Below are 25,205 nucleotides of genomic sequence, written 5' to 3' on the forward strand. Positions count from 1 at the left end.
CTTTTTTACTGCTCTCACATACAAATAAACAAACACACTGACTCTGTGAATAAAAGGCCACTGGGACAGTGGAGCCTAACCTGCTGTGTAACATTACAGAAAATGTCTGATACTACTTCACAGTGCCTTCCGTCAAGTCCCACTTCTGAATCAGATACAGCACACTGCTTTTAGCTCTGCTGCATTTCTAGAGGAACCCAAAAGATCTTGGAGAATTTAATGAGTACATTTCAAGGATGTTTGAGCATCTAATTCCCTAAATTGCTTCAGCAGTCCTAGACTTAATTCCAAATGAAATCTTTTAAGTTACAAGAATTCACAACAGTGCTTGGTAAATTGTTCCGATGTGTATTTACTTCTGTTTAAAAATATGCACTTTGTTTCCATTTTGAGGTTTAACTTCCACGTACTGGACCTTTTTTGTCATACTTGTGAGTCTCAGAAGTTCAATATTTTGTTGCAATCCACAGAGAGAAAAGTTTTCCGACTCCACCCCCTCCCCCAATATTGATCAAGCCAGCCATTATTTTTAGTCTCATTTGAACCAATCTTGTGGTTTCTCCCAAAGTCTCTCCAATTTTCAACAACTTCTTCAAGCATGAGTACCTTAACCCAGTATTTGCTGCAGTGGCCATGTTTGGAAAAGAAAGGTGGCCTTCATGTATTAATAAGCCTGAGTAGTGCCTTAACCTGCCACCTGCAGAATCCTATTACAGCTGGTAATGTACCATGTATCATGCCCAGTTTCAAACCACGACACCCTCAAAAACCTTTTCAGAATTTTGATTTATGGGATCACATCCCTATTTTGGGATATTTATTCCTTTATTCTGGTACTGCCTAATTCTTAACCAAAACATTTTTTTATCTTTATATCAATACAGGACATACAGATTCACCCAAAACATTTAAGCAACTTATCCTCCTCAGTATTTATCAATTCACCAATTTCTGAACTATTATCAGACTTCACTTTGGATAACTTTATATTTTTTTTTCACTCCTTAAAATTGTCCTGATTTCCAGGATTTGCAAGATTTGAATTTTAGTTGTTGAAATAACTTCCTAGGCAGCTTATCAAAATGAGGTGCAAATTATTTCATTGTGCTGATTTTTAACACTGAGATATTTCTCCTAATTTCTAAAAATAACAACAATGTGATGAAATTTCTAGCCTACTTAAACTTCATCAATGTGCTCAGATAAATTCATGCTTTAAGAGCAAGGGCATTTCAGAAAGCTTCAATAATATGCTTATACATTTTGTTCTTGATGAATGATAGCTTTTTAAACCGTTGTTTTCTTTTCCTTTGGTCTTAAGAACACAATCAATACACCCAAACATGACTGTGGTCTCTCTCAAGCATACAAGTCCAGAATACTAGAATTCTGTTCCATGGCCCAGCTGTGACACACTACTATACTGTCCCTTCCCCAAATCATTAGACTGTTTTTTTAAACTGTGTCTGCAGCATGCAGAATGTAGCTGAAAGAACTGGCAAGAAAAGAGAGTAAAACTAAAAGTAAGTAGAAACTATACAATAGAAATAAAACAGATTGTATCAACAGTTTAAAACAATAGTCATATGGCAGAGTTTCATATAAAATAAAGCTTTCAGAAGACCATAATTTTGTATTACCTATGAGCTGGAAGAGGCTACTAATGTACCTTGGCCACACTTCCACTATCCAGTAAGGACAAATTTATCTTTTTATTTTGCACAGTGCCAGTTCCAACCCTGCAACACTGAACTAAGAGGATTATCTGAATCATATTTTTTTATTATGTTTTTGTTGTAGCTGCTGTTATATCTTTATAATCATATAAAAATACAAAGGAAGACCATATAAGGACGGACGTGCTTCCTATAACCTTCCCAGTGTGAGGATAAATGTGCAGTCCCTGATTGCATGAAGCCACCAGGAGATGGTGAGATACTTATCATTGTGCCTGTGTCTACTTACGGTGTGCACTGCAAACCAAAGAAAGGCATCCTTCCCTGCAGCGGCAGCCGAAAACTGTGACCGATAGGTAAAGCTCTGTAAAGGGAAGGCCTGGTAAAATCATGGCTCTGGCCTGTTACTTAGCCTCAGTAGAAATGGACTGTGGGAGAATGACTCAGCTAGAAAAGAGGAAGTGAGGCATGCTGTGTGAATGCCTCGTGCCCGCACCGCGGTGTATGGTGGTTGGTTAAATTGGGTTTGTTGTGCCTTAGAACTATGTAACCTAACAACCGACTAATGGCACGAAAAGGCCGGGTTTTTTGCAAATAAAGTTCCTCCTTTGCACCTGCCTGGGGACTCCTCACTGTTCCCTAACATGACATAAAACCAGTGCCAGTTCCATACACTGGTTTGTTTCTAACACAAGTAAATTATTTCAGGGATATGATTTTATACCAAGGGAGGAAATTTGATTTCCCACTGTGCCCAACTTGTATTTTTTTACTGGAACAGAATGATGGCAATACAAGAAATATTCCATTTCTCAGAGTTAACGGTGTCATTACTTTTTGTCCCACCATAAAAGCTTCTTACAGGCATCCACTTCCAGTAGTGTGCAAGTCCAAAAATAGCCATTCTGTGTGAATTCAAAGGCTCATTGAGCCACGGGCATAAACCACAGTGGCAGTAGATGCCTAAAGAAAAGTATGGAAAAGCATAAGAAGGTTGAATAATTCCAGTATTCCTGAGCTAGGATTGACCTCTTCTGAGAGACCTTAAAAGAATGTTACCTATACTGTCCTTGCCTCAGGGATGCTTTCACATGCAGCTCTATTTTGGCTGTGACTTTCACTTGAGGAAAAGAAAGTCACAAGGACAGGTATTTTAAAATTAAAGCATCATTTAGCATTCCACTGGATTAATAGGAAGAGGTGGAATAAACAAAGAGGAACAAGATGCTTAAGTATTTACCCTCACTTCTTCACCCATCTTCTACAATGTCATATTTATCAAGGCAATGGCACGTTGGCTAGGAATCAGGCAATGATATCTTGAAGTTGCTTTATCTCTCTTTTCCTGAGACTGTTCATCTGAGTTTATCAACCTGCTTACTTTGTTATTTAAACGCTATGAAACAGATAAATTAGTATTTTAAACAAAAAGTTATTTAAAAATAAATAAAAGATTTTGTTTAATACCTTGACATTATTTATATTAAAGCATAAACAGGGAGTATTTTTTATTATTCTGTGTAAATCCTGCAGGTGTAATGTAGTAATGCTTTAAAGACTGTAAAAATACTACTGTTCTGAAGGTTACAAAATTCCTCTATTTTACGGAAGTTAAGGCCAACTGTAGGAAATAGAGTCTTCTGGCAAGTTGGGTCAATTTCCTCCACCAATAGCCTATCTTCCACCAAAAAGAAAGGTTAGTCTACATGTCCCAGGAAGAAGGACCACCCCTTTGTCTAGAATTCAGTCAATAAATATCTAGATGACACCAACTGCAAAAAGCAGGAGATCAAAGACCTGTTTCTGAAATAAATTTTGATACAGAATTGGTTATAGCTGTGGGAAATGATCTTCTATTTCTCCTAGCTGTGATGAAGTGACTTTTTTTTCAGACAGATGCAGAAAGAAATGTCTGTGTCCTTAGCTATATCAAATATCAACCTTTCTCTTTAATTTTTCTTTTTTCCTCCAACTTATGTATTTAACTCATATAAGCAGATTCATGAAAATTTTTTATTACTTGGAGATAAGCCTCTATAGTTTTTAGTTCTTAATGATTGTTTCCTTACTTACAATAGTAATGAAGGTTTTGATTCAATATTTGACTCTGTATCCCAGCACCCCTCTATCTACAGTTTTTGATTTTTCTTCACATTTATAATAGGTGTTGGAACTTAATGATCTTTAAGGTCCTTTTCAACCAAAGCCATTCTGTGATTCTATGGTTCTATGTCTCCTTTTTCCCTTATGCCTACACAGATAATTTGTCAGACTTACGAAATTGTTGTTGTCACTAAGGTACTCCAAGTTATTAAGTGCCCAGGAGATTTCAGTATCCATCTCATCCCAAAACATTATGAATATTGCCTGGACTCCCAACTTGCTCTGGATGCAAAAATGCTTAAAAGAGTTGTCCCTATCTTTAATTTTGATGCTCGGTTTTCCCATAAGTAGAGAAGGAAGTAGAAATATACAAAATTTTAATTTTGATTTGAAATGTCTTGTTTTATCTAATAGACAGACATATCACTTGTCTATCTCACAGTCAGTTTACTTATTTTCTCTCATCTCTGAGCTTTCTATAACTGCTCAGGGAATTGCTATTAAGCTATAATAAGAAGTCCTGCCTGAATTTTTCTTTAAAATACTTTCTTTAAAAGTCACAATCAACTTTTTTTCAATTTGCATTAGAAATCTGTTTTTTTTCTTTATATTTGATTGCAGTGCCTTTGCCTCATCCAAGCTTTTCTGCCTTCTCAGTGTACTTTACCTGAGGCAATTTTCTAATTTTTCTCATTACATCTGTTACTTTCACACCAGGATTATTAGTAAAATACCTTATGCTTCCCCTTGTACTCCATCAAAGATCATCACATTTTTTAACTGGTAATTTTTTCTCTTTGTCTTGTGTCCTTTTCCCCTAAGGAATAATATTTTGCAGATCCTGAGACTTCCGCATACTTAGATCGTACAAAACATCCGTTATCCGTCTCCCAGTAAGACAAGAGGACCTTAAGGTTTAAATTACTTCCATACATTCTCACTGTAGAAGATCAATTATGTTCCTTTTGTTTGGTCTCATTAAAGTTCAGTTTCATCCACATCCCTAACACATTTCGTATAGATTCTCTTTATCTGACTTTTTCAAAGCCTAGTCATCTTCTCCCTGATGATAAACATGTCTTGATTTAATGGCATCTTTAAGTTCTGTCTGCATTTCCCTTGAAGAAAATTCACAACAAATTATATTCACAGAATCACAGAATATTCTGAGTTGGAAGGGACCCACAAGGGCCATCGAGTCCAACTCCTAACTGATATTGTCAATATATTCCTGATGAAAATAAGTGGACCACACCCTGTTCTTTCTAATAAATGTATCACTAATCAAAATATCTTCTTCAATGGCATAATGTTTTCTTTTGTTTTCCTTTGTTAAGCGATTTTTTCTGCCCCTACCTTGCATCCTTTTGCCCTTTGCAAATGTTCCCTTTACAGAAGGACTGCTAGGAAGCTTCACAGGAGGATCTATATCTTAGCTTTTGTCATTTTGTACATTCAGCTTATGCTAAAATGAACGTTGGGGATTTTTTTTTTGTGTGTGTAATTCTAACAGAGTATTTACAATAAGAAAATCAGTTCCTTCTGCATTTTCCAATACAATCCTCTGTATTGAAAAAGTTCCATTACACCTTCTTCTCCCAACACTCAGTGAAAAAAAGTCGCCATTCCAAGTAGTGATGCCTTTGCTTCTTGTGAATATGCAGGGTTTATATATCAGGAGAGTGTGTGTCTGTACAGATCTACAAATACCCTATCCAAAATATTAAATACTGTAGGAACCCAGAGTGCCAAGAATATTTCTCTGCCTGTTTTTAAGGGTTCTTACCCCTCTGAACAACACTGTTTTGGCTTCAAACCTTGGAAAAAATTACCAACAGTCAGACAACAACTAGAAAATACAGTGGTGTGAATTAGGTGATAGACTACTATGTAAGATTTCACAGGGTGAAAAATTTAGAGGTTTTGGGCTTCTCTTTGTAGTAAACAGATAAGAGTAAAAAATATCAAAATGGAGGATTGTTGTTCTCTAAACCTTCTTCTCCTTCTACTACTCCATGTTCTGCAGTAAAAGTAGTTTGGAATGATTGGATAGAAAATTCCGCAGTTCCTGCCTGTGTTACTGAATAATTGGTAGGAAAGTGAAAATAATGTACTTTTTTAGTAACTATTGGTTAAAATATCTTTAAAAGCTGTGTAAATCTTGATAAAGAGTCGCAAGATGCTCTTACTCCTGCTTTTCTGTGCTCTATGCTGTACCTGGGTCACGCTAGTGGCTCTGTTCCTCTGATAAGACTTAATAAACAACTATTTGGAAGCACTGAAACTCAAGGAAAAGTCTTGGTTTATCTTTGAAACTCCTTGCAAGGACTTTCAGCAAAGTTCTCTCCCATCAGGAGGGACTCGATTTATGGCACAGTACAGTGTCAAATACCTTATCCAAATTACTAAATACCCTATCCAAAACTGGATGGATCCACTGCATAGGTGGACTCCATAAAACACCAAAATAATAATCAAATTTAATCATATAACTAAATGAAAAGGTTTCTTCTCATCATTAAGAAAAGGGAAACCTATATGCAGGTGAACTTCAAGTAAAAGTATAAGCAAAAAAATGGGACATGGCATTGCTGGAAAGCATCTGTCATGATGCATCTGAACTGACAACGTATTTTGGCATTTACTAAATTTTGCGGAGGTCATTGCTGAGCTGTAATAATGTTCTTACTGCATTATTCTTATTTCCTCAATGCTTCAAAAAGACCCATGGCCAAATACAGGTGCATAGAAGTGCACAGGTACAAAAGCCAAAGCTGAGAAGAGCTGTAAGAAGCTGAACACTGGGAATGCTGGAGATAACCATTTTACCTAAGCTACCAGGAGCTGAGAGGATAGGGTGGGGTTTTTTTGTGGGTATGAAAATGCACATGAATATAGGTAACTGATAAGCAAATGCATTACTGTGAAAAAAAAATTCCTAAATTAAAAATCCAACTTTTACTTGGGAAGAATACACCACTGCAAACCTTATGTCACCCTTTCAATAAAGTTTTAGAATTCTACAGAAGGCCAAACTGAGGAAAAGTTAGCTGATCTAATTATTTCACATTGTCAGAAGATACACACTAGTTCCAAGTCCTATTCTGCAACGAAAATTTACCACTTTTTGTTGTGTGTATGTACCATAGAAATATATACTTGCAATGTATAAATACATATATGTATACTACATATATAACATGCAGAATCATCTATCTATCTATCTATCTATCTATCTATCTATCCATCTGTCTATCTATCTACCTCTATTAATATAAATCATCATGAGTACGGTTTTATGGCTATGGAAATGTTTCAGCACTCTGCTATTTTCTCCTCTTAAAATAAATTTACTAAAATACAAAGTGATTTTTACTGCTGTATAATTATATAACATTCTCATTTTAAGAAATTATATTTTTAAAGGGAGGTATCCATTTAAATTTTTTGCACCAATGGAAAACAATGAAAAAGAGTCACTTTGGAGTGACACAAAGAGCATTCCTGAGATGTAAAACGTTTCATTCAGTATCTTAAACTCATGCTCCAAACAGGGAAATTTACAAATTGAAGTACAGTATCATACCTAACTAACCTAAAATACCCATAACCAATTATATGATTAAGATATTAATTTAATAATACAATTAAATTCCTTGAAACTGAACTGCAATGAGTCAAATATATCATAGTTTAAGAGTTACTTTTAAAATCATATCAAATGACAAGCAGAATGACCACCATTTTGAAAAGATATAAAAAAAATCTCCCTATTTCTAGTGCATGTATGCGTAAGCCTACCATGTGGTAATAAAGAAACAGGATATGGAACTGATTTTAATTTGTCTCAGTATAATTAGCCCTGGGAAATACCAATAGTTCACTATATGTAGTGAACTATTTCACTGCTATTGCATTTGTGTTCCAGAGACTAGAGGTCAGCTTATCTTCAGTATGTCCTATCAGGTCAGCTCTTAGTGTAAAAAGGAACCCCAAAACAAACAGAAAAAAGCAAGTAAAAATATCTGTGGAAACTGTGGAAAAGGAAGTTCTTTCCCCAGCAGATCTTTTCCAGCCCATTTCAATGTTGCTTCCAAGATGCTGCAACCCCTTGCCATGCTTGTCTTCTGTACTTCATTTTTCCCTCTGATCTCCCCCTTTTGTTATATTCCCCTAGGCCAAATCAAAAAAACCCGACACTCTCTCCACATCTCTGGTACATCCAGCTCTATGGGGCTATACTCAACATTTAAGTTTATATGCTACATTTTTATGTTCATGTCAGACTTGTGAAAATCATTCACGACAACTTTTGAAGACACCCAGCATTAACAGAGTCCTCAGCCAGTATCACTTGGTAAGTACAAAGACGGGTTATATCATATGCTTCATTTTCTAGGCTACCTTCATTTCCATTAAAGCAGTTGAGAGTTTGCAATCATTTGGCTCCCTGCCTTTGCAGGAGGCAAATCTGGAGATAAATGAATAAAAGAAATGCAGAGAGAGATCAAGGAGAATGATCAGAGAATAAGAGGAAAGGACTCACCTCCTTTAGTCAGTTTTCCATTTTAGTTGTTTCAATAATTAAAGAGGGAAGAGACTTTTTGCACACTCTTTAATTCAGATGTCAGTTCCAGTAATTGATGCTTGACTGTCCTGAAACACAATCAAAGTGTAGGAGTTAAAACTACTAGCCTGAAACAAGATAAAATTATTAACATGGCAAGGCTCTATGAATTCATTAAAAATCACAGCAATGGTGAGATGTTTTATGATAGTGTTCCATGGCAAGGTTTTCACATGGTTCCACACTCTCCTTCTGGCAACAAAAAAGAATATTATTTTGATTGTATAATGGTGCATTTGTGGTGCCATCTCCAACTTTCTACTCACCCTGCACAATGCATGAAGAGTTTGTTGGTTCTTTTACCACAAAATACAAAGACTAGTTACATGTGATTGTCTCACTAAATCTCTGCAAGCTCACCTCTCCCCCAGTCTCTCCCTTTCACAACCTTTTCTCACTCTACAAAAACACCATGGAAATCCTGCTGCCTGTGTCTGGAAAAGCAGAGGAGAATGGTGAAAAAACCTGAACCACATAGCTGTATACATGGTGCTTCCCCCATCAGCATTCAGTGGGTAGTGGACAAAATTGGAATGGCAAGTCACTGCACATTAAAATACATGACTTTTAAAAATTACATAAACTGAAAATACTTATTTATAAGCCATTTTCTCTCTCTTGTAAGGCAAATGATATACATGTTTTTCCTCTTATTTCTCCAGTACTACTTACTGAGGCTAACAGAAATAAGTGTCTTTCCTCTGTGTTCTATATTTGTTCTCTATGAGTCATCTCACTATTTCAAGTTTTGTTTCTCATCACCTAAAGGTCTAGCCTATTTTATTCTGTCTTTTTTCATGTGAACAATTTGAAAGTACAAACCAGCATAAGCGTGAATATTTTGTCTTGTAAATGCAGTTAACAAATCAAACTTTTACTGTAAAGCATATTAAAAGAAAAAAGATTTACAGCTAAGGGTGCTTTGATACTAACTTTGGACTACACTGAAGATTTATCACTACAGTAAGTTGTTTGATGTGTTCTTAAGTTATTCCAATCTCTTGATGCTCCTTCAAAGAAATAGCTTTGTACACCACAGTTAACTATTGGGGGTTAGTTGTCAGAAAAATCAAGTAAAAATTTTCAGAGCAAAAGTAACCTGAAAATACTACAAACTCATGCTTATAAAACTAGAAGAGACCAACCCAATCAGAGTCTGATGTCCCACTTCCCATAGGCTAGAAAACTTCCATAAATGAATTCCTCTGGAAGCAGGATGCACGGTTTAGTAAAACATCAAGCTTTGGACTGAAATTCTTTCAAGTAACAACAAAGAGGACAGGAGCAGCTTCTGTACACAAGAGGCGATTATTCCTGGGAATTCCTTGACCTCTAAAGCAGTCAAACAGGTGACAACTGCAGCCTCCTCTTTGTTACTGTCTTTATATTCACTGCGAGTCCTGTTTCCAAGATAAACTAAATTCTGACACTGGTTCATAGTCTCTGACATTACTGTTGGGATAGAAACACATTCCACTAGTACTCCAATGACAGCACTTTGTGTAGAGCTGGCTTTGAGGGCCTGCCTCTCCCTTGAGGTACATAGCTATCTTTAGTATTTTTAATTTATTTTTAATTCTAAAACTAAATTTTAATTTATTTATTTTTAATTCTAAAACTAAATTTCCAGTTCTTTCTCTACAGTTGGTCTTTCTTGGTTGGTTGTGCAGGTTTTTTTGTCAGAAGTGGGAGAAAAAATATGCTCAAAGTAGGAAAATGAGATGATAAAACTATCAGATTGGCAGTGGGATCAAGAGAGAGGTACAGAACCAGAAACAGCTTTAAAATTATTTCAGAAATGCATAGATTTCCTGTTGACAGGATCTCTTTTGAGGAAGGCTTTCATTTGCCTACAATATTGACTACACCGTAAGCATTTCAGATTTTCCGTAAGAGTATAAAATTGACAGAGTATATTTAATTGTAACTAGTAAACTGGATTGATTTTTTTTTATAACATCTCCTTAGGGAGCTTAAAAACATAAATCTCAGAAGGAATGAATCTTCCAGGTCTTTAGAGCCTTGAGTTGTAAGGACTTCTCTGATGAAACGCCCATGCTTGAGGATTTGCTTGAGAACCTTGCTGAAGCTGGGATCAGATGGGTTTCTCTCAGCTGAGAGAGTTCACTTGGAGAAGAGAAATTTTAACTTGTCAGATGTATTTAGTGATGACAGAGACACTAAAGGCAGGCAATGTAAAGGTATCACCTGCATCACACAAGTGTTAAGCACACTGTAATCCACCACCTAAAGTGTACAAAAGATAAAATTTGGAAGTAACTTTCTGCAAACATGTAAGTATATATGACAGAGTTTTCAGAGATGGCCATGGACTAGAGTGCTTCGGATTCTGTACGAACACATGGTACTATCCATGTCAACAGCCCAAACTAAACCAGCATTGGCTTAATAGTTTTGAAATTTCTTTAATTCTTCTTCTGTTTTGCTTTTGGTCTTTCTTACTTGTGCATGTCTATGCATGCTAACCTTCTTTGACCACTTTCCCTATTTTTTATTTAATCAGAGAGGTACAACCAGAAAACCAGAAAAGGTTCACAAAAAAGTAAGACAATGATGGAAAGTACAGAATGACTTCTGCATGAGGGACAAATGAATAGACAAAGGGACAAAAGAGAAAATTGAATCATGGAAGATTCTGAAAATATAATGACTGGCATGGAGAGGATTAGTAAAGTTATTTCTTTCATTTTTCTTTTTTCCTCATTCTGCCCGATGCAAGAACCTTAGGGCATTAAATCAAGCTGGTTAAGTGTCACATCATTAAAAGAAAGAAAGCTGAACAAATAAACAAAGAGGGGTGGCTCTTTGTGCAATGTGCAGTTGTGCTGTGGAATTCCTGCCACAGGAGGTCATGGACATCAAATCATGCATTCAAGAGAAGTCAGGAATAGTGTGGGAAAATTAAATCCCCCCAATTTAGGTAACCAGAAATGTTTAGGAACATTCAACTCAGAAAGAGCCAAAGTTCAAGACATCAGGAGGCTAAGAGAATATGTTTGCCATGTTCTTATATTTTTACTTTTGATCTCTGATGCATGAAACAGGGCATGGGACAAAAATACTTTTGAGCTCGATGTTAATTTTTATGTGTTTTTAGCTAGATTTTGTCAAAAAGAAACCTGGAAAAAGTGTGGCAAAGAACAGGAGCAAAGAATAACCCAGAACAGGTGCCTAGGGAGGCATCTGCACCCTGAGAGATACTGAACACTCAGTTGAACAAGACACTCAGCAACTTGATAACTGCCTATAATTCCTTACTAGGTAAATTATTCTGTGAAACTGTAAGTCTTAGAAACAGACTCTAATCACATCTGTACCATTCCTGTGCAAAACACAAACTCACAGCGTGACCATTATCATTAAACCAAATTTCAATGTAGAAATGAAGGGCTGTTCTTCAGGTGTTTTATTACATACTAAACCATTTCATTTCTCTTCTATATGATGCTTCTTTACACTCCTGGGGTTCTGCTTGTATGCATAATTTTTAATTAACAAGTACATAATGTAAAGGAAATGGATGAAATGTTTACCTGTGCTTTTTTTCACTATTTTTTTCACCACTTCTTGTATTTTTTAAAAGTAATTCACAGTGAAAGTGCATGAGTATCCATTTTTTCTATACACAATATCAAGACACTGACCTGCATTAACAACCCAAATCTGTTCCATTACAAAGGTTTACTTAGAGGGGCTTTTTATGTACTGCATCCTCTCAATGAGGGTGAGCACCTGGGGTGACAAATGGCAGATAACCTCTGATGTTCAGAAGAGGCCTCTTTTAGATAATGATTTAGTGCATTTTAAGCCATTAGCATCAACAATTTTTTATTTTTTAAGCACTGGGCAGGAACCACATATATTTTCTTCCCAAATTATAGCAAAATAATAATAATTACAGAAATTAGGACTGCCTAGTAACTATAGGCAAATGAACTTCTAAAAATTTAATTACAACCACACTAGTGTAGTAATAAGGGGACTACCATAAAGCTTAACAATGAGCAGAAAACTCAGTCTTCTTCCTATAAAGCCAAGGCTGCAATATCACACACATTTATTGCACCTCATTTGTAAAATTAAGAGTCTCCCTCAGACAATTAAAAATCATGCTGAGTGCTCAGCCACAGTAAATTACAAATATAATTAAGTAAATAATAAGAAAGCCCAAGTCCCCACTTAAATGCACTGCCAATTCAGCTAATCCAGGCACAGCAAATATTAATGCAATACTTCAATGTCTACAGCTCAGCTCCTGATCTACAGTAATAATAACATATTAAGATTTTGTTCATACTCAGAGCAAACCACTTATTTTCCCCAAGACAACTGGAGCACCAGGTTGCCAATAATAAGCTGCTCATATCTTCCATCATCCTGCTGGGGAAGGCATGCTGAGAAGATGAGAACTTTTAGCCTGATTGTATTTGCCACCAATTACAGAGATACAGTCTTTTGACTGTATTTCACTCTGAACTGAAAAGAAGCTAACCTGAAAGATTAAAATCAATGCCAATTAAAGGGCTCTGCAAAGAGTGATTTTTAATTACGCTGCTTTAGGAAGTCACTAGACAATCACTACGGGCATTCCATTGTTTCTGCATTTAAAACACAAAAAATTTATATCTTGGAAAAACCTTCTGATTTTAGCAGCTGGCACACCAAAGAGAAAAAGTTTAAAATTCTGTATTAGCGATAAGTACTATGCAAGAAATGAAATGTGTCTAAAATTATGCTGACAGCACATGTCACTTGCCAAAAATGTATACTAGCATTGATATGAGCTGCTGTTTACAAGCTCACAGAGAAAGGATTAAATGCAATTTAATTAATTCAAACTTAAATATGTATTTATACCACTATACAGCAGTGTGTGAATGGCAGACATTTCACTGTCTCACTGCAGTTGTATTATTCTCAGCCCAACCTCATAAATATTAATGGCTTTTGAAACTGAGTTAGAAGTCTGCACAGGAGATAAAGGAAAAATTCCAAGCATAGGCTTTCCCTAAACATCAATTCACAGGAGGAATAAAATATTCTCTATGAAATGTTCCTGCATCAGCACCAGTGGGAAGTTCTGCAGTCTATTCTAGTTGGAGGTAAATGGTTTTAATTTGCTCTTCATTGTAACTGAAAGAATCAGTAATATAAAGCCTTATATTTTCAAACCTGTTTCTTAATAAGGAGAAGCTTCCACAGCACCTCACCTGACTGCCCCACTGAGATTTTTCATGCAATGTGCATGAAAGATTTGGCTCTAAAGCAGGCAGAAAACTAAAAACAGAGGCAAATTAAAAAAAAAAAAATTGTAAGTCCACAATTTTCTGTATCCAACACCACCCCAAGAATGCATTTTAAACAGAAATAGTTAAAAAACCTAAATTTAATAAAAGTTTTTAATGTGTTTTGTTCCATTGGTCATGCCATTAACGCAGTTGAAACTGGGCTGATAATGCATGCATGCCAATTTGTTAGCACACTAACAGCTCAGAAGGAAGGAAGGAAGGAAGGAAGGAAGGAAGGAAGGAAGGAAGGAAGGAAGGAAACATGACAGAAAATTTTATCCCATAATTATTATATATAAAATAATTTCAGTATGAAGCACTGTATAGACAGCCATGAATCCAATTCCACTTACCATTTGATACATATGTATAGAGAGAAATATTTATTCACACCACATATATGATGGCAGTCTCTGCATTGCACCTGCATAGTCAAGTGAAATGTTACAAACAAATCAATTACGATCTTTTTCTCTCACATACTCTTACACATCCTATGAAATTTATGACTAAAATATCTGTACATCATAGAAGTGGTTGTAATACAACATAGGTTTAAAAACTTGTGTACCTGAAGTAACATTTCCAGAAATATGTAATAGTCCTTCCCAAATTACTCTGGTCTCCATATTTCTCACACAGCCTTTATATTGTATCAATTCCCTTTTGGGAACACATATAGCACAAATATATCAGTAGCACTTCAAGAATTACTGTGCTTTTAAACCACTCCGAGTTTTCATCTCTCTCTTCCCCAAAATAGCATAGCAGGCAGTAGAAGACAAACCCCAAGGTTTATTGTTTTTCCTGGTACACAGTGAAAAGTAGACAATTTCAGAGTACATCTTCCAGAACCTACATGTCCATTTTAAACATGTCCAGCTCATGTTTTTATCGCATGAAATCCTACTGCTGCAATCATCAAAATTCCCTTTGCTTTGAAATGCTGAAAAACTGCTTCCAGCCTAAATAGCAATCATGAGGCATTTGAGCAGTTTTTGATACTGAACACTTTAAAAAATGCCATCCAGCTGTTGCAGGAAGAAACTCTCAATTACACAGTTGGTTGAAAATGCGCCGCATAGTAAAGAACTCTACTTGTGCAGCACTATTAGGAATCTGCAAACTGGGGGATACTTTGATAATCTAACCATGCCTTTTCATAAAGGTTACATTTCTAGTAACACAAATCAATCTGTGTAACAGACCATCTGTCAAAATATTTAAGAGGACATTTATTTGTCTTTAATATATCCTGGTGAAAAAATGTCTCTTTCTCTCTTTTCCTTCATGTGGTCCATGTCCTTTCACACTTGCTTTGGAGCCAAAGCTAAACATCACTGTGTATGTATGACAGAGGCTTGCCCTGCAAGTTCCCATGGTTAAAACACCTGGCTAGGTAATGGTTTTCACATACAGTGCACAATTTTTTATGTTCAGTCATCATCCATTCTCTGTACTTAAACCTTCAAACCTCCTGAAAAAGGCTCTAGATGTTACATGTGAAAAAAAGCTGTCAACAGAAAATTCATTATCTTTCCATCATGCTATACAGGGTGGTAAAATGAGGCAAGTTTACTCCTGTATGAATTCCCACCAAACTGAAGTGTCTTTGTTAGTCAAGGCACAGTAGGGATTATGTCCTGCACAGATAAGCATTCCTTTTTTTGGTAGAGAAATTGCCTTTTTTTTTTTTTTTTTGAATCAGTGTAAACCATGTATTTTTCTGTCTTGTCCGGCAGAGAAGAAAAGACCTAAGCAAATTCAAACTACCTTGTCAGCAGAGCTGATTCAGAAGTGTACAAAATAACTTTCTATGTCCCAGGCTTAAAATATGGCAAATATCAGTTCCTGATAAACATCTAAGCAAAAAAAGAATTATATTGTACAAAATTTATCTTTATTATCTATGAATTATTATCTTTTTTTCTTAATAATTAACAGACAATACTGCCAGGTTGACCCTACAAATATTTTTCTCTTTATTTTGTGCTAATAAGCAGGGCATATCAAGAAAATTTTCTGGATTCATGGAATCATGAATGTGGTACATTAGCCCCAGGAGTTTGCTGCTGGCCTATTGCTGCTCACACTGGCTGCCAATATTGCTGTTGATTTGAACAGGAACATAGGTTGAAGTAAAGAGCTTTTTAAAAAACCCACACAATATAATCAGGTTTATTACATCTAACTACACAAGCACTGGTTTTCAATTATATTTTACTGTGACAAAATTGAAGAAAAATCACCTAATCAGGAGAATTTTTGTACAGTTTTTTTTGATTATAGACTTCACAGCATAGCAGTATGCAAGAGAATGTCAAAGAGAGAACACAACTCCTGTAACTGTGTGCTGGTTTTTTGCTTAATTCATTTATTCACTGCTTGATTAGTTAGTTTGTGCAGTACTTAGGAAATGTAAAACAGTAATAAGTGCTAATTAATCATTTATATAACATTCAACTACAGCTGCAAATTGTACAAATAGAACAAAAAATATGAACTGCATAATGGTGAAGCCTACGTTGCTGGTGAACTTCATTAGGGAAAACAGAAAGGGAAAGCAGTGACAGGCAGTGATCAGGGGGCTGCAGAAAGCCTGATCCACAGAGAGCGACAGAAGGAAGAGATGAGGTGAACGAGGGATACTAAAAGCGCGGCCCAACTGCTTGTATTAAGGAGAACATATGGCAAAAAGAGGCAGAACTGCAAGGAAAAAATGACAATTTCATTGAATTACAAATGAGAGGTAATAATTTCAACATCCACTGTGGCAGAATACTTCTAGGTGTTATTGCAAGCCCTGGTGGATGCTGCCTTACACCAATTAATGAATGGAATCATTTGATGCAACCGCATTTAGTGCAGTAAGGCTGGAAATGAAAAGGTGCTCCTGATAATGCTTTCTGATGACCTAATGAACCTGCTCTATCTGGAACAGCAGTTTCTGCTGTCAGAACAACGTAAGAGCTGAGTGATAAAGAGGAGACAGAATTTATCACTTCTTCCAAGTCCAAAATCATGCATAAATGGATGAAGCAAATGGAACAGAGTACCTAGTGATGGAAAAAGAGCAGGAGAAAGCATCTAGTAGTATGAAACATGCAGAAAGGACAGGGAGATTTGCTGCTCTAAGAATAAAACTGTTTTGAGTTCTATGAAAACATCCACAATGGATGAGTAGAAAAAAAACCTGCATGTCATTTTTGCTGAAAGTTAAACACCTGACAGTTAACAAGAAAGAAAGAATGTTAAGAGTATTCTGCAGATGAAAAGGAAATCCTTCCAAAATACTTCTGCCATGACTTTCAAAGTTATACAATGAGAAATAATGATAGTTTAAATGTACAACTAGATATTAAAAGGCAAAACTAACTAATGGGACAAAAGACGAAAGATGAAGTTAACATTCATCATCATAAGTAAGAATATTAACACTCTTAGATATTATCATTTCTATGATATCAGAAGTTTTCCATATGAGAAAAAAAGGAAGTTTCAATGCAACTTTATGAAGGTATGCATTTCTGTTTCTTGTTTTTTGATGGATTTATTTTCTTCAGCTTGCCAGTATATGCAAAACAGTCTGCAAAGATGATTTAATAGCACAACATATAAGGGTTTTTTCACATTCTTTAAATATAGAGAATGCTGAGAAATCTGATGGATGTATATACTAAAAGATAAAGAAGCCAAAACCATCCTGCAATACCATTGTTAAACTCATCTAATAATGCCCAAAATGTCCATCAGAGTTTATCTGCAATTTTCAATTAATTTGCGCTGGCACATTTTTAGCCCTTTTTATATTTAATTTTTCTGAGTATTCCTTTTCTTATTTTGGGGAATTAGCATTGTTTAAATTTTTTATTATTTATGAAGTTCTCTTTAAAGTCTAGTTCTAAGGCAAGCAAGGCGAAACCTTTTTAGGTATTCTGTATTTTATATTGTTTACCATAATTAAGGCCGAGTATGCAAGAGTCAGAGTTTTATGATTCTGGAAGGCATTAAGAGCACTGCCTTTCAGTGGAGAATCTTAAAATGAGATGTAAATCAGAGTTCTAAATTAATGGTCATGGAATGTAGGAAAAATTAGTTAATAAGTTTTCACAAGAACAGGTGCTTTTTAGTGTCTCTGGGCTAGTCAACCTCACAGAAGTCCCACAGAATTCAGAAAATACCCCCAGTAGCTGAATCTTCATGACATGCTACAAAAACTTTTATTTTTTAAGCTTGTAATGACATGCTGGGTGATAAATGGTGCACGGTTCACATTCATAATGGAGACTATGTAACAAAACTGGCAGTATTCTAAGTATATCCATAGCATTTTTGACAGACCACTTGGTAAATTTTGCATAATGGCAAATAACAACCTTAGGATGGAAAATCATCCTCAGAATATCATCAGGTTGTTTCTTCAGATGGCCCTTGCTTTTTTCCATTTTTTAGTTAACCAACTACTGTGACAGACAAATCAATTCTTGATATGAGAAAATTCCTTTCAACAAATTCTCTGAACAAGTAGAGAGTATTTTCTGTTTTAATTTTCCCAACTCTTACAAACATACTCCCTAATCCTCTAGAAAAATTCTTCTCCTATGTGGAACTTTGTTGCTATTGACTTTCCAAGTTCTCTTTTTGTTAACTCTGTGTCTTTAAACTCCTTCTATTTAAAATGCAGTAATATTTATAAAATAACATATTCAGTGATGGATAATTCAGAGATTTTTTTTAAAATAAGCGCTTGAGGAAGTGATTAATAAATGCACTGGGAAAATAAGCAATTAATGTCTTTGGCACTGTCTTTATATAATGTTGGCTGAATGTCTGAATGTGTTTGCTTTGTTCCTTTGCGGGCTGAACTGTTGATTGGTAATACTGGCTTCTGGCTGCTACATTACAGAAGACATCAGTATAGAGATGCTTTCATTCTGGGTTACTGAATTCAAAATACAAAATTCAAAATGCAGTATCTAAGTTCTCCAGCACTTGAATTACTATTTATTGTAGCAGCCACTTGTAATACAAACATCAAATGTGTAGATTTGCATGCTTTTGGTAAATACATTTTTTGTTCTGGACTTCCGTGACAAACCATGTCTGTGTAGGTGTTTAGCATCTGACTGCCATGCAGAATCCATCAATAAATGATAACTTTCACTTAAATATGCTGGCACTCAAACCTTCTCATAACAGCACATTACAGGCATGGCTTGAGTGATCAGAATGTCCATCCATAAATCCCAGCTGTACTTTGCAAAGAAATCTTCACATGGGAGGAACCTTCATTCAAACTGACATAGACTTCTCCACTGAAGTTCCTCTTATCAAAAAGTTAAAAACAAAGTGATGAGTCAAGTGTAAAGACTTGAAGAAACAAAAGCTTGTCATGAAAATTCAAATCACTACACTGAATGCTGGATTAATTTAATTAATCATTTTTCAATTAGACTTCTGGCCTCAAGCAATCAAACTACTTCAATTGGTACTTAAAAATGTGTCTGCACTAAAAATGGGTAAGTTTTCCACACAATATTTCCACACAAATTTCGACACAATAGATGATATTTAAAAGAATTTTAACTGGAAGATTATAAAAAACCTTTAAGAAAAAAACCCTTTATTTTTCATGCAACTACAATGACTTTCTAGTCCAAGAAACAAGTATGCCTTGATGGGTTTTTAAACAGCTTCCTAGCATTTTTTTTTCTGAGTGGCCTGAAGAAATAAAATTGTGAGCCAGATTTTGCATTTGCAGCCAGAATGAGTCACAGCTAAAGATTTTTAATGCACTCTTTGTACAAAGCATCTTATCATGACATCACTGTGTACAATTTGTGTTCACTGTAAATTGCCTTTTTAAAGAAATTGTTATTACAACTGCATAAAACTTGGTAAAATAGAGTTTCACCAAATACCTTCACCATGACTTTCTTTCACCTGATTTTGTTTTCATCACTAGGCTGGTAAAAATTAGCTCTGTAACTTGGCTGAACATTTAGTGGCCTTCTGAAAATGCAGATTTTCAACTGAAGTTCTGCGGTACCAGATCAATCCAGTCAAACCTCTAAACCAGGAGTAACTGTAACACGTATCTACTGTTCTGCTGATTACAACCTCTGCCAAAACTTTCAAACCAACCACATCAGGACAAAAAACATTGATACCAACATCCTGCTTATTGAACTCAAAAAAGAGTCTTTGTACATGTTGCTCAGAATTACTATTGTGCAGTACATTTACTGAACCCCAGAATCAATAAGCATGGTGTGTCAAGGCTGGCCAAGCCAACAAGAAATTATACAGTAACTTGTGTGATTTACCAGAGCTGATTTCAACAATAACCAAAGTTTCCTTACTTTCCCATTATCCTCAGTTGAGCTTCAATAACACAATTTTTTTCTGGGAAGATGTTTTTCCTCAAGAATAATTATCATTCCCATTATCCTCATTTGAGCTTCAATAACACAATTTTTTATCTGGGAAGATGTTTTTCCTCAAGAATAATTATCAGAAAGAGCGTTCTCTAGCAATTTCCAATGTATCCTGCATTGCAATAGACATCAAAACCAGGAAGGTCAAAGAAGATCCAAGTCATAGAACTGCTGCCATGGTAGGAGGACTGATCTTCTACTTCAGTTCCCAAAGATCCACCTAAGGTAATGCATGAGGTTGTAATTACTGACCTATACCCAATCTACCTCATCTATGCAAGTAGTTATCTTTCATACCTCTTATTTTCTCACTATCAAAATTAAAATCCCTTTTTCTATAGTTACATTTTGCCCCTATATTTTCTTCCATTTTGACGGCAAAAAATATACAGCTGACAAGTTTCAACATGTGATGGGCAGGAAACTATTGAAAACAACAGTTTCTTAAGATCCTAAACATTAGAATACAGAAATCCTGGTGAATAAAGGATTTTGTATGTAAAATATTGAACTGGTATTGTATCTGTTTTGAAACCGACTCACTGATGCGTCATTCCATAAAGGGAGGTGAACTGAAGTGCCATAATTGACAATTCTTTGGCAATACTGAAGTAGAAGCTATTAGGACTTTAATCAAATGCTCAGGGATTGATATACAATAACAAGGTGGATGGTGCTTGCAGAGCTGTTCCTAATGCCATAAGTTGTTCAGCAGCAAGTGCAGCCTCTGGGCAACAGTCCAGCCCGAGATGTCTTATGCATTTCTGGGTTGTGTTTCTCTGCGATGTTAAAAAATAAGTATCAGAAGAATTTGTGTTGTGCATGTCTTGGAACTCTTCTATGGTTAATTATTGCATACAGGCATACTGAGAAAGTTAGAACAGTTTTCAAAGTAATCATAAGATGTGAAAGAAATTATAAATATCCCAACTCAAATATCAATATACTTAAAAAAAAATCCTGAAGAACCAAAAAATTAGCAGTTTTTCTTTTTTCAACCACCCAGTTTAAAACTGTTTCTCCAAAATTCCATTTCATATGCGGGGCCCTCGTGGCCTTTATATTCTACAGACGATCTGTACACAACCCATACTTCTCCAAATCCCAGCTATTTTAATCCAGTAGAGGAGTCCTTTTCACTCGATTTTAATTGTCCATTTAGTATTTCAAGTTAGCTGCATGCTTATGCCTAAATTCATAATGTGTCGTAACATAAAGTCTGGGTATAACTACACTGCAGTTTTGCCTGTGCAAGGCTGCATAGATAGGGGTAGTGATGTGACGGTTCACTGCAATAGGACAGTCCTGGTTTTATCAGTATCTTTAGTCTCAGGTAAGCAATCTCTTCAGATGCAAGTGAAGTTTGCATTCCATCACCAGCAGAGGGTTCTGCAGTGAAGGAGGATTAATAATTCTTCTTTTTCCTCCAAATTTTGTGTGTTTTCACAATCTGCAAATAAATTGCACAGTTTAGTTTGCCAATGACTCACTTTCTATGAGTACCAGACACGCAAAAGGAGGTCAGAAATCCTAATCGTGCTGATTACAATGCAATTACTGATTCATTTCACCTTTCTTTAACTACCCAGAGGGCTGTACAGAACCAGTTGATGTGTCTATGTGTTCATAAGACACACATTTATTTTTGTCATGTGAGGGGATGTGTTCTGGGTTTGGTGGTGGGGGACTGGATCACAGATTTTTAAGGATTCGTTTAATGACTGCATTTCATTAACAATTCTCCATAGTGGGAATGGGTTTATGTTTGGGGTTTTTTTTAATATACATATATATGTACAATGCCTAGAACAGTAAGTCTTAGATTATTGGTTGGATTTCCCACATACTGCAGTGACCTCTGCATTAAACAGCAGCACCATAATAGTATTAGGAGTCCTTTTTGGTGGTAATGCATTAATGGAACAAAGCCGCGATTCACAGCATAAGTGCATGAGAAAAAAAAAGCCAGCTAAAGCAGGGGGAATGCTACTGAAGCAGGAAATGCTTTAATACCAGATGCAGCTGAGCTCCCTCAACAGAGCTCACTTTGATTGCAAGATGAAGGGATGGATAAGAAATGGAATTCAGTCAGGACTGAATTAGATTGCTAGGAATATTTGTCAGATATTTTGATTTAATTTTGTTTTGCACAACCAAGGGATTGTCCTTGGAGGGTTAAAAAGGTTTTCATATAGATAATGGTATAATGGTGCATTTCTGATTAAGATAAACTTCACCCAAAAAAGTCAAGAAAAATTGTATCATTACAACAAATTAATACTTCAGAGTCTATTTTGCAGGATTTTTTTTTCAGTAAACACAGAACAGTACTTAGGAAGTTTTCAGAAAGAGTATGCCCCTTTGATTTTTAAAGCCCCGTGTAGTGTAATAAATGCCAGCCTGAAGAAAGAAGATGGTATGGAACTTCATAATGTTAACTTTACTTGCAGAATAGATTATGGTTTTCAGGATAGATGTAAAAACAATTTACCAACTCCTAGTCATCTGGGCACAAAGACTAGATGCCAAACTTTCAAAAATCTAGATAAGCACTTGCAAGAATAGAAGGTGTTCAGAGGTAATAAAATATAAAATAAATAAGTTGTTCAGAGGCATCAAAATGTGATTAAATGTTTATGTTCCACTGGATTTCAACTGAGATGACTGTTAGAAAGATGCTCTATTGGAATGTCTGAAAAAGATGGTGTTTTACAACCCCTCCTCCCCAGTCTCTTGGTAGTTTAAAAATAAATTAACCAGATTATATGCCTCATTATAGGTTTCCTCTCTGGTAACACAAGCAAATTCTTATTCTCTCACTAGGAAAAGAGATCAAATCTTTCGTAAACTTCTTACTATTGTTGCAGTATCCTGATGGTCTGCATAGGTTTACAAAAATGTCATTCTGGTGACCTAAACTGAACCAACATTAACACCTATCTACCAGCTCATTCCTTGCTGTACTTATTTTGTGAGAAATGGGAAACATTGCCAGGGAAAAATAAGGAAAGCCTTTTTACTCTGTCCTACAGTGCAATATCAGATATTTTAAGTGCTTCATGCTGACTGCCCCTCATGCTGAGGAATACTACAATCAATAGTTCAAATGCCAGATTCCCAAGTTCCATCTCACTTACTCTGTCTTTTCAATTGAAAAGTAACCCTATTTTGTCTTTTAAAAGCACTCACTTATTGACAGAGCAACTCTCTCAAATTGTTATCCAACAGAGGCTAGATGAAAAGGTTTTAAAATTTCTAGAAGCATATTTAGCCAGAAAGAGTCAAAGTGCATACATATATAGAACAGTATTGCCCAAAGCAAGGTTGTTTTGAGTTCCGCATCTGCCCATGCATGACATTTGCTCCCATATATGAATATTTCCTTGTCAAACTCACAAAACCACCCCAATCTGAATCCATTTCATAGAATATTCTCCCCCACTGTTTATTTTACCACTTAACACACAGTCTAATATGTCCATATTGGTGCGGAGAACGATGCGTAATGTCCCTGAGACAGAAAGCTTTGTGCTGTTACTACCTCTTTAATTTAGAGACTGCAAGGCTAGCAATAATGGGGGATGAATTTGCCATAGGATGATAAATGTCTTAAAAATAGTCCCTGGAAAAAGGTCTTGGGGAGAGAGGGTGGAAGAAAAAGAAGTATGGAACACTATAGAGGAATTCAATCAAGCAATCACAGAAAACACAATTAGGCTCAGGAGGTAAGATCCTTGCTTACACCATCATTTATCAAGGGAAAATAACCTCAGTTTGGCAGAAGCTAGTGTTTTCAGAACTGCTTAAGTGCAAAACTTCTTGCAATAAACATGTTACTGGTTTTGTCTAGATTGCTCCAGACTGCAGCACTATGTAGGTATTTTTGAGACAGTCTGAAGTAAGTAGTCTGTGACACTATCACAAGGTGCAGCAAGATGATCTAAACTCTGAAGCCCATGTTGATAAAATTTATTTATGTCAGTACTTGAGCAGGTGACCATAAGTTTTCAGTTGGAAAAATGATTATATTGATCTTGGACCAGTTGGATCAGTTGTAGTGGAAAATGCAAAGCCCTTAAAAATTCCTACTGATAAGTGGCAATGCCCTGCTTAGAAAAACCCAGCAGGATTATAGAAAATATTTTGTTTTAGCTCATGGACAAAAGCATAATTCAGATGTGAGCAGCAGCAGAAGGAATGAGAGAATTTTTTCCCAAGTAGTGCATTTTTTGGGAAGTACTACAAATGTCCCATATACTCCTGCAAAAATACTTCCCTGTATACACTCTACTCATCAACAACATAAGGAGATAACCAAATCTTAATTTCCTCAGAAATCAAACCACTGACCCACATGCTCTGGGGAAGGAAGAAAACTTCCTGAGCATTGTTCACGTGTATTTCCAAGAAGACCTTGCAGAGGAGGGAGATGCCTGGGGCAGGAACTGCTCACTCAGTTGCACACATCTCCAGTCCTTACATGAAAGCTCAGACCACTGAAAAGCAGACCTCTCTCCCTCTTCCCCTCCTTCCCCAGCAAAGAAATGCATTAAAGGAATGTTATGATAAAGTGTACTTTGAAGTCTTTCAAATATCCTCGTTATTTTTAACAGATGAGTCAAACATACTGTTCCAGCAGTAGCAACATGGTAATGAACTTTTCCACCTGCAGCTTCCCCTCAGCTGCTCACAAGTCCCTTCCTGTTAGACTTGACAACTCAACTGCACCTGTAGCCACTCCCTAATCCTACCCTACTAAACGCAGTTTAGCTTGAACTCTATGGGGAATTATAAGAGAGACTTGGGTTGTGAGCTGTAAAAGCTGCCTGCAGAGGCACATGGCAGCACAAAGGAGCACATGGCAGCACAGAGAGGCTTGTCTGCTCTGGGCCCTGGGGGGAGGAGGTGTCACAGGGCAGATCCCTATGAAGTGTGTTGCTGATGTGGCAACATGGGATAGGTCACGCCATGTAAGGAAATGCTGTGCCTTGGAAAGGTGTGTAAAACCAACTCACTCCTTTGAATAAATGATTCAGATTCCCTGCCGCTCTGG

At 36.2% G+C, this 25,205-nt stretch overlaps 1 long non-coding RNA gene across 1 annotated transcript in view; it reads right to left on the reverse strand.

Annotated features, from left to right (window-relative positions):
* LOC108447660 overlaps nt 1–25,205 on the reverse strand; it is a 282,151-nt gene that overhangs the window by 111,870 nt on the left and 145,076 nt on the right. Inside the window, exon 3 of the long non-coding RNA XR_001863327.1 lies at nt 8,326–8,435. This is a non-coding gene — a long non-coding RNA (uncharacterized LOC108447660). The remainder of the gene's footprint in view (nt 1–8,325; nt 8,436–25,205) is intronic.

The sequence above is a fragment of the Corvus brachyrhynchos genome, unplaced genomic scaffold (assembly GCF_000691975.1).
Source record: "Corvus brachyrhynchos isolate BGI_N302 unplaced genomic scaffold, ASM69197v1 scaffold106, whole genome shotgun sequence".
Lineage (NCBI taxonomy): Eukaryota > Metazoa > Chordata > Aves > Passeriformes > Corvidae > Corvus > Corvus brachyrhynchos.